We start from the raw sequence: 24,655 nt of genomic DNA, 5'->3' as shown, positions 1-24,655 counted from the left end.
ATAATGTGTGATTTCTTCAGGTTCTCCCTTCTTTAAAAATACACGATCTTTAATCGATGTGATCGATTTTCGTGTAAGAGATTTCCCTCCTTGTGTTAATCAGTTGACTTTTGTGACTAAATTCTACCAAATTTTATTATAAAGCAGAATGACTATTTTCAAAGAAGGGAAAACCTCTAGAAAATAAAAAAAGCATTTCAGAAAATCAATGTATAATGTGTACTTCCTTGAGGTTTTTCATTATTTAAAAATACACTCAAGCTATTTATTTTCTTGACAGGACACATTACACATTGATTTTCTTAAAAGCTTATTTTTTCTTGAGGTTTTACCTTCTTTGAAAATAACCATTCTGCTTTTTAGTCAAAGGGCAATTCACTTCTGATATTGCACCAATATGAAGCCAATATTGGAGTCGATACGGTGTGCAGCCAAGGAATACTGAGCGAGTATTATGCGCATATGATATTCACGCTGATATTTGGGTGGATATGACCTCAAATACGAAGAATATGGTGTCTATATCGTCAATACGGTATGTAGACAATGAGAATATCAAGTGCGTATGATACACGTATGCAGTATACTCGAAGTGATTAACCCCTAGTTTTTAGTAAAAATTGGTAGAATTTATTCACATAAGTCAACTGACTAACAAAAGAAGGACAAATTCTTACATAACAACACATTGAAAGAATATTGAAAACATCTAGTGTTTGTCTAATATCTATCGACCTACATTGTTACATCTCGTGGTTGTTGATAAAGTATTGTTTCAATAGTCAACGCTAGCATCTATTGTTAGTGCCCGAACATTTCACTTTCTTTTTATCATTTATGTATTTAGCATTCATATTGTTGTCAAAATATCGAGTTCCTTCAATGTGACTAGGTCAAACCAATAGGGTACAAACTAAATAATTCTTAACCACAAGTAAGCGAGTAGGCAAGATTCCAAGGTAATATAAAAAAACTGATTTTCCGGGAAATGTCGATTCCGGGAAACGTCCATTCCGGGAAATTACATTCCGGATAACGTCCATTCTGGATAATGTCCATTCCGGATAACGTCCATTCCGGAAAACGTCCATTCCGGATAATGTCCATTCCGGAAAACGTCCATTCCGGAAAATGGAATTCCGGAAATTGTCATAGAATCGTAAAAGAAAACTAACGGCCTAGCTTTTCTACAAGTTTTCACAGAGAACCGATTGCTCTTTCTGGAAGTTCACCGTTTTCACCCAAAACTCCAAACAGAGCCACTCTCCCTATCTTTCTCTTTCTCTCACTCTCTAGCTCGCTCTCCCTCTCTCACTCTCACAGTTCCGCCAGGACATCGCATTGTCGTCTCAGCAGCAGCTCGCAGCCGTGGTCGTCGTGGTTCCGGTCCGCATTCCCATCGCGAGTGCCGTTGACGTCGGGTTCGAATTCCTCCGGTGGTGCTGCGTACGTTGCAGGTCGGTTTTTCTAGTTTGTGGGCTGGATCCTCCCTTCCGCTCTCTCCGTGAGTCGATTCCTCAACCCGTGGATTCCAGGATTGCGGTCGATCCTTTTCGGGAGTGGTGTGTGCACCCCTGTGAGTGTGTCTGTGTTTGTGATTTGGTGTGGTGACACACCAAAAAAAAGTCAATAAGCGTTATATCATCGGGTTTGTGTGAGGGTCCCGAATTCATTTGGGACGAGGGGGTTTAAGGAGGTTCCCCCCTTAAGGATTACCCAGCGGAAGCAGCAGCATCCAGCGTTCAGTTCAGGACAAATCTTCAAGGTGACGAAGGTTTCGGCGAAGAAGTAGAGACCCCAAAGGGGGTTCCAGGAACAAACCTCCCTAAAAAGGTCTCGAAGAGCCACGTGCCGGTAATGATTACGAGTGACTAAGTGCACGTGTGTGTGTGTCTGTGAGTGTGCGTGTGGGGTTGTGATTTATCTGTACACACCGACCCCACCCCCCTCGGGTTGGTCCGGGGTGTGATTACAGCAGCCAGGCAATCCCAAAACAACCCCACCCAAAAACAGAGCCGCGGATTTGCAGTGTTCGGAAAAAAATCGCCAGACAGAGTGGTGTCGGTGGTGCCCCGAGGCGTTCCGGACGGGAGAAGAATTTTGACAGTGTATGTGTGCGCGCGGTGTGTATGTGACCCATCACCCCATTTCAGACCCTTCGAAAATGCTGGGAGCAGATCAGAAGTGCAAAACATTGATTGATTCGAATGATGCTTTCCCGCAAATCGCAGGAGAAATCAAAGATTTTCATTTAGGATTGTTACTAAGAATTTCCAAACATCAACATTATGGATTTTCCGAGAAGAAGAGATTCAAATCAGGAAGATGTTTCGTCGAAATGGGAACGTTTGCCAAAAAAGTTTCGTGTTGCAAACACTCACGTTGGAGTGCATCTTTCGAAGCACTGCGAAACTATATCGATCTCTCCGAAAACTGCCAAAAAAAAGCGTTCACACTTAGCTCTTTTGACCTATTTTGTTCATTATTGCTCAATACTAGGCCGAATACGATTGTTTTCTCTTGTTTAGGAGGTTGAATCAGTTTTATTTAATTTTTTAACGTTTTATTTTGTTTTTATTGAATTCTTATTTATTCAATTCAAACTAAAATTATAAAGAAAATTTAACTTAAATCCAAAAAATGTTTGTTTCACATGCTTTTGAGTATATGGGTAACAATGAGACACTTTAGTTTTTGTTCACAGAAAAAAAGTTGAATTCTGGAAGGTTGAAGATTTTGTTGGTTGAATATTATCTCTTTTTTGGGTTATTTTACAAAAAAATGTGTAAAAATGTGAGCGTGATGAAACATCACCAGTTTCTGATGTAATTTCTCAAATCTATTTAAAAAAAATCTGTCACCATTTCCTTATGAAGATTACCATAATTTTTTTTCTGTGTACGACCGTCGGATCGGTCTATTTTTTGTATTTATTAGAACACTTAATAAAAACGTTACTTAATCCACCGATATGGTGGTTGGTGCCTTCCTCACAATTATGTACATATTTGTTTCTGTAGTAAGAATGTCAAACCGACAAATTTAATCTAAATTTTACTTCTTACAACATATCTACATGGAGTATGGGGTCTAGAATCCCAAAAATCATTGGACGTAATATTAGAACAACACCTACGGGACTGTTTCATGAAAATTGTTAACTTTTAATAGTTATATAACTTTAAAGTTTTGTAAGCCTTAAGGCAGTAAAAAAATATATCTGTTCATTTTTCCCGGGAGTTTCAAATCAGCAAAATCCCGGAAGGCAGATCTCCGGATAGATCCGGACCACTTTTTCATCAAAATATATGAGACCCGGCCTCTGAAATGTGTACAAATGACACTTAGGTGCTCATAATTTTTGATAGGGTTATCAGATCTTCAATCTTTTGGGCTTGTTGGAAAGGTCTTTTTATTACCTATCCAACGATGGGTCGCATGATAGATCCGGACAACTTTTTCATCAACATATTTGAGATCCGGCCTCTGAAATGTGTACAAATGACACTTAGGTGCTGATAACTTTTGATAGGGTTATCAGATCTTCAATCTTTTGAGCTTGTTGGAAAGGTCTTTCAAATACCTTTCTAAAAATGTATGATCAGACGGGTTTGCTTACAAAAACCACCCTTTTACAATCTTTCAAACTTTAGCCAGAATCGTTTTTTTAGCATAACTTTTAAAGTACTTAACAAAACTTTATAATATTAACTAGGGTCTTGTGGGACCCCAAGACGGATCGAATGAGTCCAGAACGGTCCAAATCGGTTCAGCCAGTCCGGAGATAATCGAGTGCATATTTTTCGGTGCACGGACTTACAGACATACACACGCACAGACATTTGCTCAGAATTTGATTCTGAGTTCTGAGGTCTACGAGATTGAATTAAGAAGTTCATTTTTCGAGTGATTTTAAAGTCTTTCCTCAGTAAGGTGAGGAAGGCAAAAAGTTTATCCAAGAAATGTAACACCTTAAAATGTTGATGAAAAAAATACAAAAATTGAAAATTCAAATCTAAAAGTGTCTCATAGTCATCAATGAGATACCCGCGACTCTTCTGTGTGCACATCTGCCGTTCAACGCATAATTGTCCTATGCCGTTTTTGGTCGATTCTGACTTTTTGTCAATTTTAGGTTTAGTTTGACGTTTACTTTTCGTACTACTAGTACTTTGACGAAATTATCAGTTTTACGAAGAACTGTGTCTTGTTTACCTATTGTTTAGCAAGAGGATTACAAAAAAGAGTGATAAACTGCTAACTGGGATGTTAAGGGACTTATGGGGTGAATAGGGACCCACGGGACAATTATGCGTAGAAACACAAAAAAACGTTCGAAAAATTTCAATCGAAAAACTTCTCAGTTGCACTTTTTTGAACATGTACACAGAAAAAAAATTAATTTTGGAAGTTAGAAAATTTTGTTGGGCGAATATTATCTCTTTTTGAGTAATTTTACTTTAGAAATGTACAAAAATCTGAACCTGGTGAAACTTCATCAGAAGCTGATGAATATTCACCAGTTCCTGTTGTAATATTATACAAATGTACTGTCTCTTTTATGACACAAAATCTGTCACCGTTTCCTGATGAATATTACCATCATTTTTTTCTGTGTGGATTCACTCTATTGAACTGAAACAGTTTAATATAGTTTTGACCTAAAATCCAATTATGGTTGGCTTAAATAAATCATAATTCATAAGTGCCAATACATAAAATATGACAAATATATGTGATTTCAATGGGCTATGATTTTATTTTTCGATAACCCTTCTCGCGAAATACAGGTTGTGGTATAGTAAATTTTTCCCATGACCCAGAAAGAGTATCGGGTCCGCATTTACAAAGCAGATTTAGTGGCTATTACTTAACTTAATGTTAACATGTGAGGGTTTTTGCTAACATTCTATACGTAGGGATGGCTAACATTCCATACGTAGGGATGGCGACGTATGGAATGTTAACAATAACCCAATAAGTATCGTGATAAGGACCAGCTTGTGATGATACATTTCTTTCCCTTTACTAAGCAATCGAATCCAGAAGGAAAAGGTCGCCAGTTGTGTTGGTTCGAGCCGAGCTTTAAACCCCGATCTACCGCTTACGAGGTGGAAGCGTTATCGCAGGGCCACGTGGCTCGGTCTATTTTTAAATGGTTTATTTTTTTATTAATGACTTTTAAATTTCATGTTACACTGTTAAAATGTTAGAAGCCCTTTTATTCTTTATACGAATTATATACAACAAAATGCAAAGCTGTACATACATAAATTGGTGGTTATTTTGTATTCCTTTACATAAACATTTCATTATTTCTCTTTAAATTGTCAAATAAGAGCCTAAATAAAACTGGGCATCTCTGGACATACACGCATACTAAACTGGTTCTAATTTGACTATTCGCCAACCATTGCAGGGCTGAAATGTATGGCTGTACTTGGCCTTAATCCCTAATATGAGCTCGGAATTTCATTGAGATCAATGAAAAAATGGAATTGTTGGCTACAAATGTACAAAAGAATACTTAGGATAAATTTTGAAATGATACATGCGCTTACTTAAAAAGGTGTGATATGATTTTGAGAGATATTTTCATTTTTTTTTCATTTTCAGTGTATTTGAATTTTTTTATTTAAAATATGGAAATTAAGGGTGTACAGCAACCAAAGACCCAATCCTGCAACAATCTGATTGTAAAAATAGGCAAATTTGGTTGTAAATCGCATTGTAGACAGTACTTAAGAGGATGAATAAAAATTTAGATCGATAGTTTCCATAGTTTCGAAAATACTCAAATATTTGTAACAAAAATATTGATGCAAGAGCTCTGGTTGATGTGCAACGTTAAGATAAAAAGCACCACAAAAAGTGTTTGTTTGATAAAAAAAATTTCCAAAATAAGTTTATTGCAAAGCAAATGCAGTCATGACATATTGATATTTCTGTTTTTATATTTTTGTGTACCTCCTGGAATTAAACTTTTAGCAGCGATGTTTTATTATATTTTTTAAAGTTAGTGATATTTTATTGTACTTGACAGAAACTATTTAAATTTAATTTTTTATTAAATAATTTTATTAAATTAACAAAATTATTAGATTAACCACATTATTTTATTTCATTTCTAAATTGTATCTTATATTCTCACCTCTGGTGTGAATTTACATAAAATTAATTATTTTTCTACATTTTAGAATTTTTATGTGAGAATATTAGGTAAATTTCCAAATAACTCAAATTAAACACCAGTCAACAGTTATAATCTTGCTTGGAATAATTATTAAACCAGTCAACAATTTTAAATTGGGGTTGGCTTCGTCAATGGAATGAAGAAAAAATAATCGAATGAGTTTGAAAAAATCAGTTTGGATATGAGTGATTTCTATCAAATCATTCCAAATTTATAAATGTTGTTCAATTTTCGTGAAACTTTGCTTTTTATCATGCGTGTAAATTAAATAATATGAAATAATTCAAAAATTTCAATTTCAAAAACTAAAGGGACCTACATAAAGCAAAGATCGAAAAGGGAGCGGGGAAACTGCTGTGTGAGTTGGAATGGAATCAAATGGTTTAATTTGAGCAAATTTGAAACATATGCAAGAAATGAAAAGGGTCTCTATAATTAGTTTATTTTAAACAAAAGACTGAAGCATTTTTTTTTATTAAAGTCGTTGTCCATTAGCTTAAGGGGGAAATCAAAAAATTAAATTTCAAATTTCAAACCTAGTTTTCAAAATGTTAATCAAAAATGATCACAAAATGCCTTGAACCTCATTGCTCTGTGCTTTATGTTATGAATTAAAAGTTCATGAAAATATTTATTTTCTATAGCTGGTGTGACGTAAACGGTTGTCCTAAAATTCAAAATTGAAAAAAAGATCATAAAGCCTTTATTTGTTTAAAAAAACATAAATAAGTATAATCCAATGTATTTTGAATAGGTGGTTTTCAATCCAATGAAAATGTAAATTTCAGCCTTTTTTTGTCCGCTTACGTGCTAGATGGAACATTGATATTTGAGGTAAAATAAATATAGTAAATCATAGATTTTCATAAAAATGAATAATAATTACTGTTAAGCTTTAGTTTTGCCAACGTTTTCGATCATCAATTTTCATATGATAATGGAAGATAGATTTGTTTTTATGAAAATGATTTCATTCTATCGCGTTTGTCTGTGCCCATGCCCACACCCTGCGCCAAGTCCACCTCTTACAGCTATTCCAACCATCCATACCGAATCTCTCTCTGGAAGTTAAAGATCAAATCGGATCAAAGCGCCAACTTAATAAACAGCATCCACTCGGTTCAGAACGATGCCGCCGACATGCGACACAATTGAAGATGTCAGCGTGAGAGTTTGAAGCAAATATGTGCACGTATTGTGTTGTGCTCGGCAGCACCGAAAAAAAATAATCAACGAAACAACCATTAATCAACACACACACAATGCTGTCACGGCACAATTAATTGACAATACAGTGTATAGTACCGGCGATTTTTTTTCTTTTTCGCCTTTTTGTATTGTTTGCACCACGCTCTCAAGTCATGCCCAATAAAGCTGTCCTGGTCCTGGTAGGAGATGTTGAAGGCTTTTCATTTCTTGTTATCATGCTCTCTCGGAAGGCAAGAAAATGTTGCACAATAAACACACACACAATCAAGCGGACAATCCATTATGTGAATAATTGAAGAACACGAAGAACCTCGCGGGAAGAACAAGAACCAAGTTAACCATAAAGTTATTATTGCTTGTATAGTGGTGGAACTTTGTATGGAACACTAGTAAGATGGAGCAAACAAGAAAGCAAAAAAAAAACAATGTATGTGTAATATACTCGAGCCTCCCAGTTTACTCACACCACAGAAAGGAAGGGAGAGAACCCATGAAGCTGAGGCCGTTTTCCCGGAGTGTCCTTGCCGGTGGGGCTCGGTGCCAAGGCGAACCGTCGACGCCGCCGTTGGGCTGCACATCTGCGCCACATGGAGGCAGTGTGCTGGAAACTGCTGGAAAACTTGTCCGTGGAAAAGCTTTCTGCAGGGAAGATGCCTTCTGCCTTCGAAGTGTGTAGAGTGGAATTATTTGGGCCAGTAATGGTTTTTTTGAGGGGGGAGCTCTATCAATGCTCCTGGTGCAACACACACCAATCTACACACACCTCACGCGGGATAACGATCCTTGGAATGAAAAATCGTTATTGTAATGGCTTTGGTTCCTTTGCTGGGTTCGTGTTATTTTTATACGCGAGCGATTTAGCTTGATTTGTGATTCTGGATTGAAAGTTGCACTAGTTTGGGCTTAATGAATTTTAATTATGCCGATTTATCAATTCATTTGGCCGCACTGAGCTGTAGTTAACTTGAAGTTTCGAATTTCAAGAATCTTTAAAAAAAAATGTGAACATTCTGCCTATGTCTGTAAATAGCCTAACTATTTGATATTGGATATCTTGAATGTTGATAAAAATACCTTCAGGAACGTCTAACTGTAGATTGCTGGACAGTTGTTAAGGTAACACCTTTCAAAATCTGACAACCCTGTCTTCAAGGATCCTGATTGCTCAAAATCGACGCATTCACTCGCGAGCACGAATCGGACGCGATGCAAAACTGATCTGATGAATTCGCTACTGAAAACTTTCTCTGCTGTTCTCCCTCTCACTCGAATCGGTTAGTGCAGCGAATGGCTCAGAGAGGTCGATTGCGCTATTTCACTCTCTTTCAATCATTGAATAAATTCTTTAAAATAAATTTCATCACAAAAGCACTTCATTTTTTTTTTGTTTAAACATCATCAACGACAGATTTGACACTAACTAACGTGACTGCTAACTATTATCACTTTGTAAGCAAATGGTCTTGGGTTCGACTCTTATTTCACGGGTGCTTTCTGAAGATTATAAATTTTAAAACATGCCTCTGAGTTTTAGGTCATAAAGTATCGATTTATTCGCTTATTCAAGAAAAATAAATTTTTAGAAATATTCCATCGGTAAAATATTGATATATATGCTCATTACTTTTGATAGGATTGTCAGATTTTCAAACTTTTTGTCTTTTTTGAAAAGTCTTATGAATACCCAGCCAAAGATATGTCACATAATAGATCCGGACATTATTTTCATTAAAATATCAGAGCCTCAACAAATTGTTAAAAAAAAAACACTTGAATGCTTATAACTTTTGTTTCAGACCTTCAATATGTTTGGCTCGCTTGAAATGTCTTTTAATTACTCATCCAAAGACAGTTAAAATACACAAGATCCAGCCTCTGAAAAAAGTTTAAACATAATTAGTGCTCATAACTTTTGATAGCTTTTCGACTCATTCAAATGGTCAACACGGCGTGTTTTCTAGAACAAACAATTCAAGAAAAATAGTCATCATTACTGTCAAATGTGTCTTATAGGAAATTTTCTCAGCTTTCCAATGCTTCTAAGAGTGAAATGTTTCATCAGGAAATTTCTGAGATATCAATTTTTAAAGTTATTTGTTCTAAATTCCTGTATTATTTATTGTAAACTTAGTAATATCTATTCTGGAAACTTGTAAAATGATGTTTTTCGGGTGTCATTTACTCATCAAAATGTGCAAAATAAGGCAAGAAACAACTTTGGCGAAGGTTGCAAATCGCTAAATATTTTCAAAATTAAGTTTAACCGAGTTTTTAAATCTATGAGATTTATTCAGAAAAGAAAATCATAAAACCGTATTAAAAAATATGTTTTACAATAATCAAAAGTTAATAACATAATTTTTGTGTACGATATATATCACGATTCTGCTCGGATTTAGCTTGAATCAAGCTGATAAAACCAATTTTTTTGTTGCAAGTTTGAGATTTGTTAGGATATCACTAGATTTTTATGAAAAAAATATATATTTCCTTAACCAAACATTAATCAATTGCATGGATACAAAACATGTTATACACTCAAAATTGAACTAAAAATTGCTGTGGCGAGCTTCAGGAGAAAAACTTTTCATGAGTATGAAATGATTTTTATAATTTTTATTTTGTATGAAATGATCAAGGAATCAGCAATATTATAGAAGTCTTATTTTATCTTTTTAAAACGTTTCAAAAATACTTTGATTTTTGTTTAAATAGTTTGGAAAGGAAGACTCTGTTGGATTTTTTTTATTTAATATTATTTTATTTTAATTTGAGCGAGTTGTGGCGCTATAACCACGGCAAATAGTGTCCAGGGCACACGTGGAAATACAATGTCCCATCCCAGAGGGTCCCGGAGTACCAAACCTTCTTAGCATGGTGCTCCCAACGAATACAACCAAATCTCGGAGCGTATGGTGGTGTGTCCCCACGCTTCTTCCTCCCTTGTCGATTCAGAATTGTGTTGTTGTTCGAACACTCAGTGCTCAAACTCAACCCAATTACGAAACATCTCTGCGATACGGCTTTACGCAGTAGGCCTGGCCGCTTTAACGCTTGTGATGTTTCAATGCATTTCAATGCAATGGCGCACTACAAATGTTAATAAATGACAAGAAGAGTGCTAGGCGTCATCTAACCTAAGGCACTCTCCAGGATCCCTTCGAAAGATTGGCTGCGCTAGGGTCTGATTAGATTAGATTAGATTAGATTAATTTAATTTAATTTAATTTTGTTTTTATTTAAACCAAAAAATGTATTTGGCAGTGTTTTCAACATTCAGAGTTAAAACACACAAATTTTACTCCTACATTTAAATGAATTTTCAACAGTAAAACTTTTTTTCGTTATTTCATACACATGAGAACATGACTTTTTGACCTTGCAATAGTAATTGGTAGTACATTTTCGATTTTAAATCATCTTTTGGATCCATGTTTTCGGTTCATGTATGCTTTAAGAAGTATCATATTTTTTCATAAACATCCATTAATAAACATAACAATCTCAAACCTGCAAAAAAATTATTTTCTCATCTCAATAAGAGTATCTTTTAATTCTTGGAAATAATATTTTTAAGAAGGTTTTCTGATTTTCATTTTTGAATAAATCCCATATATTCAAAAGCTCGGTTAAACTTAATTTTACAAATGTTTAGCGATTTGCAACCTTCTCTAAAGTTGTTTATTGCCTTATTTTGCACATTTTAATGAGTAAATGACACATGAAAAACATAATTCGACAAGTTTTCAGAACAGTTATTACAAAGTTTATAATAAATAATACAGGAATTTAGAACAAATTACTTAAAAAATAAATATCTCAGAAATTTCCCGATGAAACATTTCGCTCATAGAGGCATTGGAAAGCTGAGAAAATTTCCTATAAGACACATTTGACAGTAGCGATGACTATTTTTTCTCCTTGAGGTTGCCCAGAAAACACGCCGTGATCCAACAATAGCTCACAAGATAGGTGCGGGCATGATTTTCTTGAAAAATGTCCGAGATCCAGCCTCAATAAATTTTATAAAACACTAAAGTGCTCATTTGATAGGGTTGTCAGATTTTCAATCTAAGTATTATAAAATTTAGTTAATTACTTGAAAAGTTATGCTTAAAATTTGTTTCGGCAATTTAACCGATTTAAAAGACCCTTATTCGAATGATCACAAAAATCGTTTTTAAATCATAATTTTTTAAATACTTATCTAAATTTTATAATATTTAATGGTGACTTATGGTACCCCAATACGGATCCAATAAGACCAAACGGAAAATATCGGTTTAGTCAGTGTCGAGATAATCGAGTGATTGATCAACATCCCATCATACACACATACATTTGCTTAGAATTTGGTCCTGAGTTAATGTGTGTAGTTGAAGGTGGATTTAGGAGGCATAAATAAGATTTTTTTTCAGGTGAATTTTTAAATTTTATGAAATGATGAAGGTTTACCGAAGGTTGTTAAACAAAATTTCATAATACATTCCATTTCTTTTTGATGAAGTTATCAAGTTATCTGCATTGACAGGTTTTTTCGGAAAATGTTTCCATTTGAAAACACTTAGTCAAGGATGCCCTGCAAAAATATTGTTTAAATGCTTCCTACAATTTAATTCTGCTGGTTGCTGAGCGCAGCCTTTTAAAGGTTATTTCTGGTGAAAAATGAGTTTTCTCAGTGTTGCAAAATCTCGCAAAATATCAGGAAATTTTTTAATCCTTTCGAAAATATTTATTGCAAGGGTTCTTTTGCAAGCAGCAAGTATAATATAGCATCAAAAAATGATTTTTGAAATATTGTTTGACAACATTTTTGATTGATTACAGAAATTTAATTTTATTTTTTAAAAAATGTCCCAAAAAACATTAAAAATTTTGAAATTTTTAAATGTAATATCGGGAATTCAAACTTGAGTGACAGAAAGTCAAAATATCGGTTAAAAAATCAGTAAACCTAGTTTTTTTTTATCTGAAAAGTCCCAACTTTGCCGAATACAACAATTTGATAGGAAAATCCTTTCACAAAATACAGAATTTTGAATTATCAATAACTCATTTTGTATGAACAGCCTACAAAATTATATGGAGCCTTGTATGGAAAAACCAAAGATGCAGATTGGCTTCATTTGACATGGACAAAGTTTCACCAAAACAAAAAAAATAACATTAAACATCTCGAAAAAAATTGCGAATTTATTGGAGGCGAGCCTTTTTTTTTTTTAAAACATGTGTTTTTGTGAAAATCAACTTGACCCAAATTGAGATTTAACTTGACTCAACTCGATTCAACTTGATTCGACTAGACCCAACTAAAGCTTACTTTGGAATGCCAGATGTTGCTATGTGAGGAAGGCACCAATTCATTGAATGAATGTTTCTAAGCTCAGAACGTCGATAAAGGAAATATAACAAACTATACAACACGTTCGATCTGCCTAAATCGATTTATTTTCTACGCAACTCTGGCTCGATTCCTGCGAATGAATAATGTAAATGAACGGCAGAGAATGTGAGCACGGAAAACTTCCAGCTTTTGACAGAACATCGCATAAATTCGCCTGTATTCATTTATTGCATGTTGCTCGCAGATGTGGTGCGCTATGAAATATGGATGAAATTGCTTTATTTATTGGAAAGCTTTCGGATATTCTCGTACGGATCGTGGAAATTTCAGGATTTATAGCGTTCCGTATTAGATTCCGAATTTTTATGCATCTTTACTGATCAACATAAAATAGAACAATAAAAAATATGTTCATTATATTTAAAGAGAAATAAATGAGAGATTAACAATTTTTGTCATGGTTTGTCTTCCTACTGAGCTATGTGAAACTAAATTTCAACTAGACACGTCATTTAGAAACTGCAATTGAACTAAAATGAGCTGATATACCAACATTAGGTGATCGCAGGATTCAAATACTGTTACCCTATTTTCAGTTTCAATACATTTTCAATCAGTTAATCCTGAAAACAACAAAAAAAAATACGATTTGTTTTACTTCAGCTCAACCACACAACTGATGTGATTCACCTCATTCATGATCTTAAACTGTATTTTTTTCCGTTCACCCCATTCTCTTTCATTCACCAAAAGTTGGAAGCACGTGCAAAAGAGTGTGCAAATTTTCTCGCAAATCATCCGATGACGTACGTCGAGAGAGATCGGCGAAAATCCGCAAAGCAAATAGAGAGCACCTGAACATTGCAAAGTACTCGCACAGACACACGTCTATTCCACGTGGAAGCCACGAAGAAGTGGAAAAAGAGGAATCGGCCCAAAACTCATTCGCGAAAGGGTCGTAAAAGCCCACGGCAGTAGTGCACAAATCCGCCGGCCGGCTTCGGCTCGTTGCTCGCACACGAAAGAGAAAGAGCAAAAAGAGCAAGCGGGGAAAACGAAGACCGATCATATGATCGCGCAGAGTACCGTCACGGGTGGGATTTTCGGAAGGGCTAGAATTTCCGCAGTGATTGTGACGGTTTTTTGTGATGTTTCAGTTGGGACTTTTTTGTTAGAGAATGATGTTTACAATCGTGACTGATGAAATGTTTATGAGCTCTCTCAGAAACGGTAGCTTCCGATCAAGATAAAGAGATCGACACTCGGTTGCATAAAAAATACTCTCGATGAAGAATATCTTATACTTTTTGTTAAGAATTTAAGTAAAGTAAATCTTAAATGAACAGACAATATTTTCCTCTTTTCGAAGAACGATTAAGTTTGTGTGATTTAGATTTTGTGTAATTGGAAGCGTTGTTTTCTTAAATAGCGTCCCATTCAACTAGTTGACAATGTGCACAAAAATAAATAGTTTGCTACGATTATTTTTGTCTCATTGAAAAAGTAACTTAAAAAAGTTTGATGCCTGCGGTGTCGAGAGAAAACCGGAGCTGGGTCTCGGTAGCTTCAAGGTGGCAGCCCCATTCCGAGACTAGGTATCGCAGCCCCAATCCGGCTGCATACCGAAAATTCAAGTATTACGAACAATCAAGAAGGAATAAGGATCCGGAACAAACGGCACATGGAACAACCTTCTTGATACAGCACGGGCACCGCGTATGGTGTTCTAAGCTGATTGGTATGGTATGGTATGTATGTTTTCAAACGAGCTACAATGAACTCACATTCATGAGCGATGAACTCCAATGTATGTAAAAAGTCACAAACAGGAATAAGGGAGTAGGAAATGGGACGCGAATGTCAAGAAAACGAAGAAATTCCGGATCCGGAATGGACATTTTTATCTCAATTCTCTCTCGTTTTGCACAAACGATGAACGTTTTGACCGAACGATGATCATTTTGATTCGTGCGTGTTTGAAAAGATCTCAGTGAAAAAGATAATGATATTCTTCAAAGTTGCAGAGCAGACAATTTCAAAAAATTTGATATGTAAACATTAGCTTATAGCCATCATTTTCGCGATTTAACAAAAAAATTTTTTTGAAAAAGTTACTTTTTTGTGTTTCTTTTTATTTCGTCATTCGTGGTCTGTCGCGAGTGACCCGAGTAACCATGAACTGCCATGATCAACGACGACCAGCTTTTTCAAACCTTTTTTTCCTAAAATCGCGATAACTCGTGATGATTACAAGCAAACCCCTTATGTTTACATGTCTTTTTTGTAATTTTCTGCTCTACAACTTAATACGACATTGTTACACTCTAAGAATTACCCTGCAAAGTTAAAAAACACGAAATTTTAAAATGAAAAATTTGGCTCTAAATTAAAAATTTAACCTTCTGGGTTAATAAAGATTCGAAAAAAACGTTAAATATCCCTTAAAATGACATGTTATTAAAAATCAATTGAATAACGGAAAATGGGAGAGTTTTTAAATTTTTTTAAGTGTTTTTTTTTTCGATGAAAGTTACGTTATTTCAATTTTACATAAAAGTTCTTATAACACAAAATTTTCATCTCATCACCATACCATGTTCACCATGTTTAAAAATTGAAGGGTTCGTATCATCCCTCCGTCACGAGATATCAAAAAACGGTTTCGTTGTCTGGGACAAAAGTTACATCTCAGGAGAAAATTTCGCGCAAATCGAAGAGGGGTCGGGGCATCTTTTCCCGATTTCGTGTGAGTTGGTGGAGAATCACCCAAACAGGCAAAATTTTAATTCAATATTTGAAATCTTTTTTGAGAGCATTCAATTAAAAATTTTGAAAAATTCCCTATATTTAATTTCATCAAATTTGATCAAAAACTATCTGGGATATTTCAATTCGAAGATTAAAGTCTAAAAAGGTTGCCATGAAATCTCATCGCTATCAACCGCTACAGTAACATTTTAAACTTACAGGTTTTATGATGGTTCTGAAAACCCTCACACAGCCTAAATAGGCTCTTATGTCTTTCTTAAAACCTAAAATGTTACTAGGGAAGACTCGTAAAAAAACTAGGGCTTGCTTTAGAATTTTTATTTTTCAAAGCGAAATTACAAACTCCAACTTCGTCATGCACACATATCTTAAGAATATTCATCCCAATTTCTATTTGGTTCATCTATGCCCAACGTATCGAATGAAGTTTGTAGTATCAGTTGTAGAAGCAAAAACTGATCTAGATGTTTATTTGATTTGTGTCTTAAACACATATTTATACATGGGTTTGAACACTTGTTTGGCAAATATAACGGGCCCTGTTTTTACCAGAACTGAGCCCAAGGTCAAATACGAAGGATAGTTAAAAAGCAAACCGCGTATGCTAGCGAAATACCAAACCTAATCTTCAATTAAATGGTTCGGATATTTTCCAGCAGGAAAGGTTTTTCTAAAGATTATTATTTCTAAAACATGTACTGACGTACGCCACATCAAGTCTTTTTAAGTTTCCAAGTCTTTCCAAGTTTTTTCAATAGTGTTTAGAAAAATAGTTACGTTCAAAATTGTTAGTTTAAATTCCGAGGTGACTTTGATAGTCATAGTTTTTCTTATTGAAATTATATTTGAGATGTTCAAACTGTACTTGTACGTTAAATGTACCATCACTAAAGCAGCAGATATAGTTGTAAGAAAAAAAAAATCATTTTTTATTTAGTTAACTAAGTTTACAAGCTTTTTAACAAAATACATAGAAATTTTAGGTAAAATTGCTAAAATGTCGGAATTTTGCCAGAAATTTGTTAAAACTAGTTTTGTTTATAAAACTATCGATTTAAATTGCATTTCATACTGAATTCGAAGCACCAATCACAAGTTTTTACATTTTACATGAAATTTGTTCAACTGAAATTACCTATAGATTTGAAGATTTTTTTAAATTGTGTTTCAGAAACACATATTATAAATTATTTACAAACTTATTTAACCTTCTCCATGTGGAAAATTGTTCAAAGCATCCTAAAATGCATTCCATTTTCCGATTCAAAAGCATGTTCATTGAGAAAATCATGACACTTTGAGAAGTTTAAAAAAATGACTTTCATCAACATTTTCTTAACTATAGTTAATTAACTTATTAAACTTTTCAATATTTTATGAAAAGTTCTTTATGAGGTACTTTGAACACTTCTCTACCACGGTCAGTATGATTCTGAACCATTCCGTACGTATTTTAATTGTACTCTTCATTTTGCGGAAAAATCGCAAACCTATCAAAGTCACCCCGTTTTACGGTATTTGAATTTTTGATAATGTGCAGATTGTATAAAGCAATTTGTGAACCTCTTTGCTTCAAATTTTTTAACATTGAGCAAGTTTTTTTGCTCCTCTTTGACCTCAACCAAGGCTGGGTGACAATTACTTTGAACCAAATTTGTAACAGCCTTACTCAAAAATGATGTAAAATGCTTTTATGCAAACATAGAAAGTTTTGTTGAAAACCAAACGCAGCTGAGTGTACCGTACCGTGTCAACCTGCCCGATCCATTTAGCGATAGTAACAATTAGAGAAGGCTGACACACACACGGCCAATTGATCTTAATTGATTTTGTGCAAAAAATATCAAGTACAGAAAAGAACCATTCCCACCATACAAACACACACAAATTAACTCACCGACAGTGTTTGGGTCTTCCACACACGACTTGCTTCGGACGGTAGATCCAAAACGTCAGTTAGTACGGTTCGAGCCACCGTCGGAGCAGGAAGATCTTCCAAGCGGGGGGGAGTCTGGACCCGAAATTCGATTGTGGTCTCACGCTGTGTTCCCAGGAAAATTTTTGCACCCGCGGGTCATTCCAGATCAAGTGCCGTGTGGCCAATTTGGCACCGAGTGACAGTTGCAGTGTGCGCGCGCGAATTTTAACGAAAAAAAACGAAACGTGCCGGTTGTTTTCTTTCCAATTCAGTGTTCGGGCTTTTGTTGTTGCTCTTCTTTGAGCTCATCATCATCAGCGTCCGTACTTTGCAGCCTCTTCCGTTGCTCCTTCACACCGCTCTGCTGTTTATTGTTGCAGTTTGCTTTTTTTTTTGCTCGACTTTTGTTGCTACCGTGTAGGTATGTATTTTTTTTCTTTAATTTTATTTTATTTAATTTCGTTTTCCCCCAAACTCGCATTTCATCCGAAAACTTTTGGGCTCTCTTCCGTTTGCCGTTTGTGGGATGATGATGAGCAATGCGAATTCGCTGACCCCTGATGCTTTCGGCCTCTCTCTCGCTCTCTCTATCTGCAGGTGTTATTGCGAAATTATCTTCTTTTTCCTCCCCCGGTCGATTTGCAATTTTTCAATGTCGATCGGCCCATGTGGAAACCGTTGCGTGGAGTTATTTTGAATATTTACTTTAAACTACAATTACTCTTGATCTTATACCATGTCAGGAACATCAATTGTAAAATAAACAAGTATTTGATCAGAAATTAAAAAAAACTAGGCAAAACAAAATGTAAATGACGAAACAAAAAAAAAATCTTTGCCTATAAATCTAAAGATATTCTTCAATTCTATTTCAATAACACTTAAAATTTGTAATCTAAAAAATAATTAAATTTTGAAATAAAAAACTAAAAATAATGTGATTTTGAAATAAATGTTAAGCACTGTATAAACATGAAAGATTAAATTTTAGTTAGTCACCATTGTTTTGATTTTTTAAAGGTTGCTTGTACATTTTCCGCTGCGGTCTCAATTTCAAATGATAATTTTTAAACAAATTGTGTGAGTTACTGAATTGGCATTTTCAATCATTTTTTCAACAAAAGATATTCCAATTGGGTCCTAAAATGAAGCTTAGATTGCTGATATTATTGTTTACAGCGATAAAGCTTATTTTCTGAGTACAATGACCCTTTGTACCACCACAAAGAGTTTAAAATGTTTAAAATCTATTTTGAAAAATTAACGTAGCGGTCCTTCTTGACAGAAAAGCTCCTACTTGACAGCTCGTTCCAAGGGGACCATAGTTGATCCATCGAAAAAATGTTGTCTTGTAAATTTTTTTTTTTTTGCGTTAAAATAAAAAAAAGTGATCAGAAATAGTTTTTAATCGTGTTTTTTACCGTTGTATATAAAAATTGACATAGGGCTTTAGCACCCAATTAGTTTTTAAGTGCGTTTAAATGCCATACAATCCAAAATGCAATATCTGAGCTCATTTAGTAATTTGCAACAAAATAATTAAAATTTAGGAAAATTTGTATAACGTCATGATTTGAATTCTCGGACGCTTCGAAAGCCGGACACCTCATCTTGTTTTATCAATTCATCAATCCGATACGAAAACAGTACGATTCGAAACATAAGTTCCCCGATCGGGCTCAAAAATTTTCTGGCCGAAATAACTAGACCCGTATTATTTGTTTGGCCATTAGGCTGACCTACGCCGTGTTAGGGTGGTCCAAAAAATTGCAATTTTCGTCGATTTTTGCAAAAAAAAAACACATTTTTCAAAAAATCATAAGTTTGCACCATTTCAACCGATGTTAGCTGTCTTGTGCACAAACGAAAGGGTATTAGATAGGCTTTTAAGGAAAAATAGTCAAACATTTCTAATATCTAGCCTAACATTTGAAAAGGTCAAATGAAAACTTAAAATGCTCTTCTGAAGGTCTCGGGACCACTAAAACTGTGATAACTTCAAAATTTCAGCAAAGACCTATACATGTTAGGGTACCAAAATTTTCGTAATTAAAATACACAACTTTTGGAACCCTAACATCGTCATCGTTAAAATTTTCAAGTTATCGCCGAGACCTTACAATCAGCATTTTGAGTTTTCATACGACATTTTCAAATGATCCGACTGAAACTTTTTTGGTGCCTTCGGTATGCCCAAAGAAGCCATTTTGCATCATTAGTTTGTCCATATAATTTTCCATACAAATTCGGCAGCTGTCCATACAAAAATGATGTATGAAAATTCAAAAATCTGTATCTTTTGAAGGAATTTTTTGATCGATTTGGTGTCTTCGGCAAAGTTGTAGGTATGGATACGGACTACACTGGAAAAAAATAATACACGGTAAAAAAAATTTGGTGATTTTTTTATTTAACTTTTTATCACTAAAACTTGATTTACAAAAAAACACTATTTTTAATTTTTTTTATTTTTTGATATGTTTTAGAAGGCATAAAATGCCAACTTTTCAGAAATTTCCAGGTTGTGCAAAAAATCACTGACCGAGTTATGAATTTTTTAATCAATACTGATTTTTTCAAAAAATCGAAATTTTGGTCGTAAAAATTTTTCAACTTCATTTTTCGATGTAAAATCAAATTTGCAATCAAAAAGTACTTTACTGAAATTTTGATAAAGTGCACCGTTTTCAAGTTATAGCCATATTTAAGTGACTTTTTTGAAAATAGTCGCAGTTTTTCATTTTTTTAAATTAGTGCACATGTTTGCCCAGTTTTGAAAAAAAATATTTTTGAAAAGCTGAGAAAATTCTCTATATTTTGCTTATTTGGACTTTGTTGATACGACCTTTAGTTGCTGAGATATTGCAATGCAAAGGTTTAAAAACAGGAAAATTGAAATTTCTAAGTTTCACCCAAACAACCCACCATTTTCTATCGTCAATATCTCAGCAACTAATGGTTCGATTTTCAATGTTAATATATGAAACATTTGTGAAATTTTCCGATCTCTTCGAAAAAAATATTTTTGGAATTTTCAAATCAAGACTAACATTTCACAAAGGCCAAACATTCAATATTACGCCCTTCAAAAAATCAGTATTGATTAAAAAATTCATAACTCGGTCAGTGATTTTTTGCACAACCTGGAAATTTCTGAAAAGTTGGCATTTTATGTCTTCTAAAACATATCAAAAAATAAAAAAAATTAAAAATAGTGTTTTTTGTAAATCAAGTTTTAGTGATAAAAAGTTAAATAAAAAAATCACCAAATTTTTTTTTACCGTGTATTATTTTTTCCAGTGTAGTCCGTATCCATACCTACAACTTTGCCCAAGACACCAAATCGATCAAAAAATTCCAAAGATACAGATTTTTGAATTTTCATACATCATTTTTGTATGGACAGCTGCCGAATTTGTATGGAAAATTATATGGACAAACTAATGATGCAAAATGGCTTCTTTGGGCATACCGAAGGCACCAAAAAAGTTTCAGCCGGATTAAAAAATACAAAAATTAAAATTGAAGAAAAAAGACCGATTTCGTAGAGAATTGCTCTTTTGTGATAATTTGTCAATAGCATGCCAAATGTTTCTTTTCTGTCGACGCTACTTTTTTTAGGACCTTTATTTGGACATTCTCTTGCTATTTCACAGGTGAAAGTAATCGTTTAAAAAAAAACAAAAAAAACTGCATCTAAAGACTATTTCATTCAGAGCAGCAAAACACTGCCTTCAAATTGCATGTTCCATAATTGAGAGATGTTATTGTGCTTCCACTTTAGGAAGACCTAAATTTAACTGATATTTTCACAACAAAAAGTTATCAGACCATTCATAAACCATATCTTAGCTTGAATTTCGTTGGTTTCAGTGCATGAAGTCATTATTTATTAAAAATCATGTACTCATGGAGGGAACCAAAGTTTGTTTGCATCCGTAAGAAAAAGTGTTCCGAATTTGTGGATTTCAAGTTTAAATTTGCAGTTGTTTGATACAGCATTCGAAAGATCACAAGAAAAATTTTCAAATGAAGGTAAAAGCGAATCATTAAGTCAAATTATCGATTTGCTTTGATTTTTTGAACATTGGCCAATCTGCAAACTGTTCCGAATATGAGGGATGACTGTACCACGTGGTTGACATATTTCTAACAAAACACACATTTTCTATGCAAAGTTCAAGAAAACGACTAATTAACATCACGATTGCTCAAAATGATCATTTTCTAGTTCAAATGAGGCTTGAAATTACATATGTATACTACGCCTCCAGCAGGGAGACATATAGCTCCTTAGCCATAGGTTAAAACGCGTTAGCTACCGCCGGCCGGTGGCGATTTAGTGTGTGAAATTACAAATCTGAAATCCTCTTAACTACAGTCATAAAATCAATCATTTTAATATGTGAAAATGATAAATGCAAAAATTAGTCTAACATTCTTAAATAACGTAATTTAAACGCACACCAATTTCAACATTTATTATTACTTTCAAATATTTTTTTACTCTCTTGACGGAAAAACATTACTGTGCTCAAATTTTGAAACCTTTAGAGATAGTACTCTATCAATAATGCAAATTAGTCATCAATTACTCTAATCCACACTAATCTCCGAACCTTTGATTTTCGTTTATTCCCTTCGGTTGTGATAAAGCTCCTCTCATCTCACCGCGTATCCAGCTTCTTGTCGAATCACGCCCAGCACTAAACCCGATCCAATTATTTCCTGGAAAAAACACCCTCAAAGGTTTTCATAAATTAAATCTGCCTCTTGAATCGATGCAGACCCTTGTAGAACTAAAATCACGCCATTATCGCTGAGTAATGGGTACATATCCAACGAAGACTTGGAATTCCCCCATATGATGTTGACGCTGGTAACTGCAGGCAGCTCGAGGGGAATACTTACAAAATCAAACAACCCTCATAATGCACGACACAAAATTCTAGATAGTGGATTACACTATACTATGGGGATTACCTGCTCTGCCGTTGAGCCGCACAGAGAAAAAAAATCCGATGGTAAAATCGCATGCAAAAGCATGCACATCACCTTCGTCAAAATAGACACTTAACAAAAAAAAGTTGCAACCGACGGGATCAAACCCAGCACCAACAGCCTTAGCCCACTCGGCCATCAGACCGATTTAAAGGTGAAAAGATAAACGCATATATCGGCTTGACATTTCGGTCAAGTAGAATTCCCATACTCATGGGCTACATATTTCAGGGTGTAAAATTACATAAAATTGCATAAAATAATGCAATATTTAATTTTAGCTGGATTACTACTTTTTCAGCTGTGCAGGTTTTCCAAACAATTCTGAAAACTTTAGTTGCTTAACCGATGACGGTGCTTACCTGCTTCTGCTGTAAGCTTTGAAGCTGTTGCACAAGCAACAGGATCATCAAACTAGCGGCGCAAAGAGTAATTAATCCGCTTCTGCTGTGAGGGCTTCTGGAAAGAGATGATTACAGAACGTGTACCACACGTTCTACCTCTTTTTAATAGGCAAAGTACCAATTACGCCATCGTCGGATCTAGTGCAGCTCATTACGTTTTGCTGGCTCATAATTTCTTGTGAAACTGCTTTAAAGAGGTCGTATTTGCAAATTCTTTTTTTTTCTTAGCCGATTCTAATTGTTTGCAAAAATAATTTCAAACATTAGTACAAAATCCGTTTTACTTTACATTTTACTTATTTAACTTCATCCACTCATGAAGCACACTCCACTTGGCTTAAGGGGGGTAGGTAACAATGTTTAAAATGCCTCCCCAACCCTCCTCTTTGTCAGATGAAGGAGCTCAGGTGGCCAGCTCTCGTAAGTTCTCGTACTGCTTTCTTTCATTCGCTTCTTTTGGGGGGGTTGGGAGTGCTGGAAAGCAAAGAGTTATTATGCCCAACAACTTGTGCCCGTCTTTTTAATTCTTTCTTCGCTAATGAGTGTTTCGTACAACCATTGCTGGCTGCTTTCTGATTCCGTTGTTGGCGATAAACGTCTGTGCTGTGGGGATGATCTTTTGGGAACCAGTAAATATGAGACCTTTGGAAGGGTTAAGATAAACGTTACATTTCTATTGAATAATGTCAGTTTAGGGTTAACAATTTAATCCTGCTGGCTGCCAATCTAAAAACTCTCCCACCAACTGTTTTCAATCTAAATTGAATTTGAATAAACTTACAGGTTATCTCAACAGAATCTGCTATGAATTTAAAACAACCAGAATCTATTACAAACTCAATTGGAGCACTCAAATCAAGAACCAACGCATTACATGTCTTGAAATCCCATGAAAATTGAATTTGAAAATCATGGTAATTTTACAACTTGAGAATGTGACAGATTAAATTGTAAAAAAAAGTAGTAGTATTACATAACAAATTTGCAAAATCACATTTTTTTTATGAGTGCATGTTTTCCACATGAATTCATGTAAAATTACATTGTAGTTTTTTGTTCCATTGCAATGCGACAACAAACTTAAACAGAGAAAAGGGGACTTTTAACGAATTTCAATAGAATTATTTAAATATCTCATCTATAGATGAAAACAAACAGTTTGCTCGACTCTACTGTTCGCTACATCCCTTAATTTTATCTGATAGATTATGTCATTAGCCTGATTTCCCACTTGATCAGTCCAATACATTTGTTTTATATCAAATCAAACAAATTCACCACTTTGGATGATTAGAAATAATGACATCTTTTGGCAAACATCTCTATTTTTTACATTTCAATTTATGTATTGAGACACCAAACTTTGTTTATAAATTTAAATCTTAGAAACCAAAACTAAAAAAAAACTGAAAATAAAAATTCACGGATAAACAACACTAAAACGAGAGACACTATTAAACCTTAAAAAAAAAAACAATTTCGAGACCATTGATCAGAATGGACGTAAAACTAATATTTATTAATAATCATTTCATAAATTCTTCGATATTATGCAGTTTATCAAGCGTTTTGTGATACTTCTGCCTAATATTTGAGTTAGTAATTAAAATTTACTTGCTCAATATTTTATTTATAAATTTTATTTTAATAAGTACGGAAAAATTGCAATAATCTGCATTATTTGTCTTTTGAAATAGATGCTTGGTTTATTAACTGTTTGAAACACATTTTGGAGCAAATTACTTCAAAACAATAATTAACAATGATAATAATGATTTCCTCAGCCATTTTCAAAATCAGGTCTTTATTTATTTTAA

General features: G+C 34.4%; 1 protein-coding gene across 7 annotated transcripts in view; it reads left to right on the top strand.

Moving 5' to 3' along the window:
* Positions 1–1,350: 1,350 nt before the first annotated feature.
* LOC6032945 (protein rolling stone) overlaps positions 1,351–24,655 on the top strand; it is a 130,698-nt gene continuing 107,393 nt past the window's right edge. For 2 of the 7 annotated variants that reach the window (XM_038252227.1, XM_038252229.1), the window contains exon 1: positions 1,384–1,765. The gene's annotated coding sequence lies outside the window, so the exon portion shown is untranslated. Of the gene's footprint in view, positions 1,855–17,471; positions 17,855–24,655 lie in introns of those variants that run through there. The other 5 variants (XM_038252231.1, XM_038252230.1, XM_038252228.1 and 2 more) reach the window with 5 other exon arrangements.

This window comes from Culex quinquefasciatus, chromosome 2 (assembly GCF_015732765.1).
Source record: "Culex quinquefasciatus strain JHB chromosome 2, VPISU_Cqui_1.0_pri_paternal, whole genome shotgun sequence".
NCBI classification, from domain to species: Eukaryota; Metazoa; Arthropoda; class Insecta; order Diptera; family Culicidae; genus Culex; species Culex quinquefasciatus.
This window is presented reverse-complemented; position numbering and strand designations above follow the sequence as displayed.